Raw genomic sequence first — 8,092 nt, forward strand, 5'->3', positions numbered from 1 at the left:
CTTAATGGAAAAGTAATAAGCAAACAAGCAGAGGTCAAGAATTCAAATTGCAAACTGCATCTATGGCCAGCCTAGTTATGGAGACAAACAAAAACAAAGTAAAACCAAATATGTTGGAATCACATGGTACATTCAGCAAAATATGTAGAGAAAAGATAAATTTTAATGTTCAGGAGCATTTGTTTTGAGGGGGCCCTGTACAAAAGTTTGATTTGGAGCCCCAACATTTTACTAGACAATGATACTAAATACTAGCTGCTTAATCTGATGTCAAAGATTGCGAAAAGGCATGTTTGCAATAGTTAATGTAAAAATAGCTGACAAAATAGTAATTGCTAGACGTAAAAATACCACAGTCCATCTAGTATGTCTTTTACCATCCTAGTAGTCGCATGGTACAACAATAATGGAGCTGTTGACTAGTCATGGCAATCGATCTCTATCAATTAGTCTACAACAGACCAGACATGAAGTGAGGAAATTGACAGTAGTGGAAAGCTTTGGGAACCATGAGTCAAAGTCACCTGTTCCCGTTGAGCATGCTACACTTAAGTCATGTCTCACTTTACTCAGAAACTGTACCCAAAGAATTATTTTCTGAAAAATCTATCCAGTTTTCATTTGAATGAATACTATCTGCTGCTTTCATTGCCCAAGGGAGCCGGTTCCATAGATGTACCACTCGCTGACTGAAATTATGTTTCTGAAGATTAGTTTTGAATTTATCCCTTTTTAAACGCAGGCGATGATCTCTGGTTCTACTGTTCTGGATAAGATGAAACAGCTTGTCATGATCTATATTTAATCCCTTCAGAATCTCCAAAACAGCAATCATATCACCCCTCAATCTTTTTTTTAGTGAGAACAGCCCCATTTACAAAATTGCTCCTCGTAATCTAATCCCTCCATCCTCTCAATCATCCTGGTTGCTCTCTTCGGTACTCTTTCAATAGCTGCAATATCCCTTTAGTACTGTAGGGAGCAGAACTGTACACTATTCTAAGTGCAGTTGCACCAATGATTTATAAAGTGGCATATACTTTGGATTAATATTGACCTTTTAATACAACCCAACATCTAATTTGCTTTACTTACTGCCACCGAGTATCATTACGTTAGCTTTAATTTATTGTCAATCAGGACCCGTAAATGTATTACATTTTACATTACATAGAATGCACAGCACAGAAGGCCATTCGGTCCAACTGGTCCATGACGGTGTTTATGCTCTCCTCCCACCCCTCTTCATCTAACCCCATCAATATATCCTATTTCTTTCTGCCTCAATGTTGGAAAGTGTGAGGTCATCCACCTGTGGGGGGGGGGGGAAACAGTAAAAGGGAATATTATTTGAATGGGGAGAAATTACAACATGCTGCGGTGCAGAGGGACCTGGGGGTCCTTGTGCATGAATCCCAAAAAGTTAGTTTGCAGGTGCAGCAGGTAATCAGGAAGGCGAATGGAATGTTGGCCTTCATTGCGTGAGGGATGGAGTACAAAAGCAGGGAGGTCCTGTTGCAACTGTATAGGGTATTGGTGAGGCTGCACCTGGAGTACTGCGTGCAGTTTTGGTCACCTTACTTAAGGAAGGATATACTAGCTTTGGAGGGGTTACAGAGACTATTTACTAGGTTGATTCCGGAGATGAGGGGGTTACCTTATGATGATAGATTGAGTAGACTGGGTCTTTACTCGTTGGAGTTCAGAAGGATGAGGGGTGATCTTATAGAAACATTTAAAATAATGAAAGGGATAGACAAGATAGAGGCAGAGAGGTTGTTTCCACTGATCGGGGAGACTAGAACTAGGGGGCACAGCCTCAAAATACGGGGGTGCCAATTTAAAACCGAGTTGAGAAGGAATTTCTTCTCCCAGAGGGTTGTGAATCTGTGGAATTCTCTGCCCAAGGAAGCAGTTGAGGCTAGCTCATTGAATGTATTCAAGTCACAGATAGATTTTTAACCAATAAGGGAATTGAGGGTTACGGGGAGCGGGCGGGTAAGTAGAGCTGAGTCCACGGCCAGATCAGCCATGATCTTGTTGAATGGTGGAGGAGGCTCGAGGGGCTAGATGGCCTACTCCTGTTCCTAATTCTTATGTTCTTATGCTCATGATTTTGTTTAGCTTCCCCTTGAATGTATCTATGCTATTCGCTTCAACTACTCCATGTGGTAGCGAGTTACACATTCTAACCACTCTCTTGGTAAATAAGTTTCTCCTGAATACCCTATTGGATTTATTAATGACTATCTTAAATTTATGGTCCCTAGTTCTGGTCTTGCCCACAAGTGGAAACAGCTTTTTTACATCTACCCTATCAAACCCTTTCATAACCTTGATGACTTCGATCAGGTAATTTAGAGAAAAAAGCCTCAGCTTGGTTAATCTTTCCTGAAAGGTATACCTCTCAGTTCTTGTATCATTCCAGTAAATCTTTTTTGCATCTTCTCCATTGACTCTATATCCTTTTTTATAATATGGAGACCAGAACTGTTCACAGTACTCCAAATGTGGTTATATAAGTTTTAACATAACTTATCTGCTCTTCCATTCTCTCCCTCTAGAATTGAACCCCAGTCCTTTGTTTGCTTTTTTTATGGCCTTATTAACCTGCAGCACTATTTTTAGAATCATCTCCGAGAAGATACTCTATAGTTCCACCACTCTCCTAGCCATATTCAAACCTTCCAGGCTCACTCTGCCAAGACTTCTCAAGCAGATAAAGTTGGTCCTCTTTAAAATTTGTCAATTTTATTTAGGTTTTGTAATGTCAAATGTGATCATATTATGATCACTGGTACTTAAAACCTCACCCACTTTTGTGTTGAAGATTTGATCTTTCGCGTTGAAGATTTGATTGTCCTATCAGAAAAGACTGAATATGGTGGGGCCCTTTTCTCTAGAAAAGAAAAGGCTGAGTGGTGACCTAATAGAGGTCTTCAAAATTATGAAAGAATTTGATCGAGTAGATGTAGAGAAGGTGTTTCCACTGGTGGGGGAGTCCAAAACTAGGGGCCATAAATATAAGACAGTCACTAATAAATCCATAAAATAATTCAGGAGCAACAACAACTTGTATTTATATAGCGCTTTTAAAGTAGTGAAACGTCCCAAGGCACTTCACTGGACTATTATGAGATTAAAAAATTGACACCGAGCTGCATAGATAACCAAAAGCTTGGTCAAAGAGGTATGTTTTAAGGAAGTGTCTTGAGAGAGGTGGAGAGATTTAGGCGGGGAGTTCCAGAGCTTGGGGCCTAGGCAACAGAAGGCACGGCCACCAATGGTTGAGCGATTATAATCAGAGATGCTCAAGAGGGCAGAATTAGAGGAGCTATTTATCCAGAGAGTGATTAGAGTGATTAGTTGTGGCAAATAGCATAGATGGATATGCAGATAGGGTTAGATGAAGTGGGGTGGGAGGAGGCTTGTGTGCAGCATAAACACCAGCATAGACCAGTTGGGCCAAATAACCTATTTCTGTGCTGTAAATTCTATGTTTTTTAAAAATTCATTCATGGGATGTTGGTGTTGCTGACAAGGCCAGCATTTATTGCCCATCCCTAATTGCCCTTGAGAAGATGGTGATGAGTCACCTTCTTAATCAATGTAATTCTATTAATCATATTAAAATCCAAGATGTTTTTTCCTGTGTTTGGCCCTTTTACAAACTAACATACAATTTTTAATCAGGGATCAGCTATTACCATTGCATAGGTGTACTTTTACTGGATCCACTCAGGGCCACTGACTGGCTTGGGGCCCTGTGTATTTGTGTGGGTTGCATAGCCCTGTTATTTAAGGTGTAGATCAATTCCTCAGAAGATAGATCCAGTAATTTCTGTTTTTATTTCAGATTTCTGCTGCTTATGAAACTTAACTGGGTAGTTATAATCAGCAACTCAATCACCATCGCATATTGGCTGATTTTATAAAACATTCAAAGACTTGCATTTATATGGCGCCTTTCACAACCATCGGACATGTCAAAGCGCTTTGCAGCCAATGAAGTACTTTTGGAGTGTAGTCACTGTTGTAATATGGGAAACGCGGCAGCCAATTTGCACACAGCAAACTCCCAGAAACAGCAATGCAATAATGACCAGATAATCTGTTTTTGTTATGTTGATTGAGGGATAAATATTGGCCAGAACACCGGGGATAACTCCCCTGCTCTTTTTCAAAATAGTGCCAGAGGAGCTTTTTATGTCCACCCAAGAGGGCAGATGGGGCCTTGGATTAATGTCTCATCTGAAAGACAGCACCTCCAACAGTGCAGCACTCCCTCAGCACTGTACTGGAGTATCAACTTAGATTTTTGTGTTCAAGTTCCTGGAGTGGGACTTCTGACTCTCAGATGATTGTGCAACCCACTGAGCTACAGATGACACTTATTCAGCATTGCACCCTTCCCATCATCATCATCATCATCATTATCATAGGCAGTCCCTCAGAATCAAGGAAGACTTGCTTCCACTCTTAACATGAGTTCTTAGGTGACTGAACAGTCCGATACGAGAACCATAGTCTCTGTCACAGGTGGGACAAATAGTCGTTGAAGGAAGGGGTGGGTGGGACTGGTTTGCCGCACGCTCTTTCCGCTGCCTGTGCTTGATTTCTGCATACTCGACTGTTATGTATTCAACTATCATTGTAACCCATGTATAAGCTGACCTAAGTTGTACACGTTGAACATTGACCACAAGGGGTGCACTTGTAGGAGACACTCCTAACCTGGACTTTCAGGTATAAAAGGGGAAGCTCCACCCATCTTCATCACTTGAAGTCTTGGTAATAAAGGTAACTGGTCACAGAGTGACCTTCTCTCAAGTATGGGCCTCATGTGCATTTATACTGTATAGTAAGGTCATATCATTGGTGACGGGAAACTGGGATTTAAACCACGCGAGCATGGCACAGAAGAGAGGTACTGTATCGGTAATGATTGGGACGACTTTATTGAGAGACTACAGCAAAGTTTTGTCACTAAGGAATGGTTGGGACAGGATTCGGCCACCAAATGCAGGGCTCATCTCCTGACGGTTTGTGAATCCAGAACGTACTCCCTGATGAACGACCTTCTAGCGCCAGAGAAGCCGGCGGACAAGACGTTCGAAGAGCTCAGTAAGTTGATTGGGGAACACCTTAAACCGGTGAGCAGCATGCATATGGCAAGACACCGGTTTTACACGCACCGGCGGCAAGAAGGGCAAAGCGTTCCAGACTTCGTGGCAGATCTCCGGCGACTGGCGAGCCTATGTAAGTTCCCAGATGCATGCAGAGCGGAGATGCTGCAAGACTTTTCTTTGAGGGCATCGGGCACGCTGGGGTTTCCAGGAAACTGATTGGGACCAAAGACTTGACCTTGGAAGCGGCGGTTCTGATAGTCCAGACATTTATCTCAGGGAAGGAAGAGACCAGAATGATGTATGACAAAATTCTTGGTTCAAATGCGGCAAACGACCAGGGAATCAACATTGTTAACGCGGCACACAGTTCTCTAGGCAGACAAGGGCAATCGGACATGCCCTAGCATGTAGTCGAACCCAAAGGGGGAATTCAACAGAGACAATGGCTAGCTGAACGGTGATTCAGACCATCGCAATGGACAATGCGGCCAGTAATGGGGCCATCAACACCTGTTAATGGTGCGCTTAAGGACAGTCACAGAGACACTCAGAGATGATCGACTGGACCTTTTGTTTCCAACAATGGGGCCTCCAGTTCATGCTGGATGTGTGGAGGCAAACACCCAGCCAAAGCTTGCAGGTATCAGCAATATACCTGCAGAAACTGCAACGTCAGCGGTCACTTGGCACATATGTGCAGGAAGCCTGCAGCCAGGTTGATGTACGAGGAGGACGGGCCCGATGTAAGCCCTACGAGGCCAAATAAATACTGGGGGAAATCGCTGGAAGCTGAAGTTCAGCGAGTTCATGTGGAGCACGTATACAGTTCATACACCAGGACGCCACCGATAATGATGAAAGTGCTTCTCAATGGCATTCCAGTATTACTGGAGCTAGACACGGGGGCCAGCCAGTCCCTGATGAGTATCAAACAGTTCGAAAGGTTGTGAATCTCCAAGGCCAGGTGGCCAAAATTATTGCTGATTGACGCACTGCTGCGGACATATACAAAGGAGATCATTCCGGTGCTAGGCTGCGCCACGGTAGTCGTGACCCACAAAGATTCGGAGAACAGTTGCCACTCTGGATTGTTCCGGGGGACGGTCCCGCACTACTGGGGAGGAGTTGGCTTGCTGTCGTGAACTGGAAATGGGGCGATGTCAATGCAATTTCTTCTGTGGAGCGAGTATCATGCTCACAGGTCCTGGACAAATTTGACTCATTATTTCAACCCGGCATCGGTACTTTCATGGGGGCCATGGTCGTGACCCACATTAACCCGGACGCCAGGCCAGTACACCACAAGGCCAGAGCGGTGCCGTACGTGATGCGGGAAAAGATAGAATGCGAATTGGACCACCTGCTGAGGGAAGGCATCATCTCGCCAGTCGAATTCAGTGACTGGACGAGCCCGATCGTGCCGGTGCTCAAGGCGGATGGGTCGGTCAAGATAAGTGGCGATTACAAGGCCACCATCAATCGGGTATCACTGCAAGACCAGTACCCGCTACCGAGAGCGAAGGAATTCTTTGCGACGCTGTCCGGTGGCAAACTTTTTTCAAAATTGTACCTGACCTCAGCTTACATGACCCAGGAGCTGGCGAGTGAGTCGAAGAAGCTGACCACCATCACGACACACAAGGGGTTGTTTGAGTATAACAGATGTCCATTCGGGATTCGTTCGGCTGCCGCGATCTTTCAATGAAATATGGAAAGCCTCAAGTCAATTCCAAGGACGGTGGTTTTTCAAGACGACATCCTCATCACGGGTCGCGATACTGAAGAACACCTCCACAACCTGGAGGAGGCACTATGCAGACTGGACCGGGTAGGGCTGCGACTGAAAAAGGCGAAGTGCGTCTTCTTAGCTCCGGAGGTAGAATTCCTGGGGAGGAGGGTAGCAGCAGACGGGATCCGACCTACTGCGTCCAAAACGGAAGCGATCCAGAGAGCATCCAGACCCCGTAACACGACGGAGCTGTGTTCGTTCCTGGGGCTCCTGAATTATTTTGGTAACTTTCTTCCCAAAATGAGCACGCTGTTAGAGGCGTTACACGTGCTCCTACGCAAAGGTCGTGATTGGGTCTGGGGGGACAGCCAGGAAAGGGCTTTTGATAGAGCACGCAATTTGTTATGCTCCAACAAACTATTAACGTTATATGGCCTGTGTAAGAAACTAGTTTTAACATGCGATGCGTCGTCCTATGGGGTCGGGTGTGTGTCGCAGTATGTGAATGCCAATAGTCAGTTACAGCCGGTAGCTTATGCCTCCAGAAGTCTGTCCCAGGCAGAAAGGGGCTACAGGATGGTCGAAAAGGAAGCGCCAGCATGTGTATATGCAGTAAAATAAAAATGCACCAGTACCTGTTTGGCAGGAAATTTGAGCTGGAGACAGATCACAAACCCCGAACGTCCATTTTGGCCGACAACAAGGCCATAAATGCGAATGCATCGACCCACATATAGAGGTGGCCACTTACGTTAGCCGCCTATGACTACACAATTCGGCACAGACCGGGCACTGAAAACTGCGTCGATGCACTCAGCAGGCTCCCACTAGCCACCACTGAGGGGGCAACTGAGCATGATGCTGAGATGGTCATGGCTGTTGAAGCTTTCGAAAGCGAAGGCTCACCTGTGACAGCCCGTCAGATTAAAGTCTGGACAAATAAAGACCCCTACTGCCTTTAGTTAAGAAACGTGTCCTGAATGGGGACTGGGCAGCCACCGATGGGGCATTAAATTAAACCGTTTCATAGGCGCATGGATGAACTCTCGATTCAGGCTGATTGCCTACTGTGGGGAAACCAAGTAGTCATGCCCCAGATGGGCAGAGAGGTGTTTATCAGAGAACTTCAAATGAGCACCTGGGCATTGTCATGATGAAGGCAATTGCCAGGTCACACGTTTGGTGGCCAGGGATAGATGCAGACCTGGAACTTTGTGTTCGCAGGTGCAACACG

Source organism: Pristiophorus japonicus, chromosome 17 (genome assembly GCF_044704955.1).
Source record: "Pristiophorus japonicus isolate sPriJap1 chromosome 17, sPriJap1.hap1, whole genome shotgun sequence".
In the NCBI taxonomy this organism is placed as follows: domain Eukaryota; kingdom Metazoa; phylum Chordata; class Chondrichthyes; family Pristiophoridae; genus Pristiophorus; species Pristiophorus japonicus.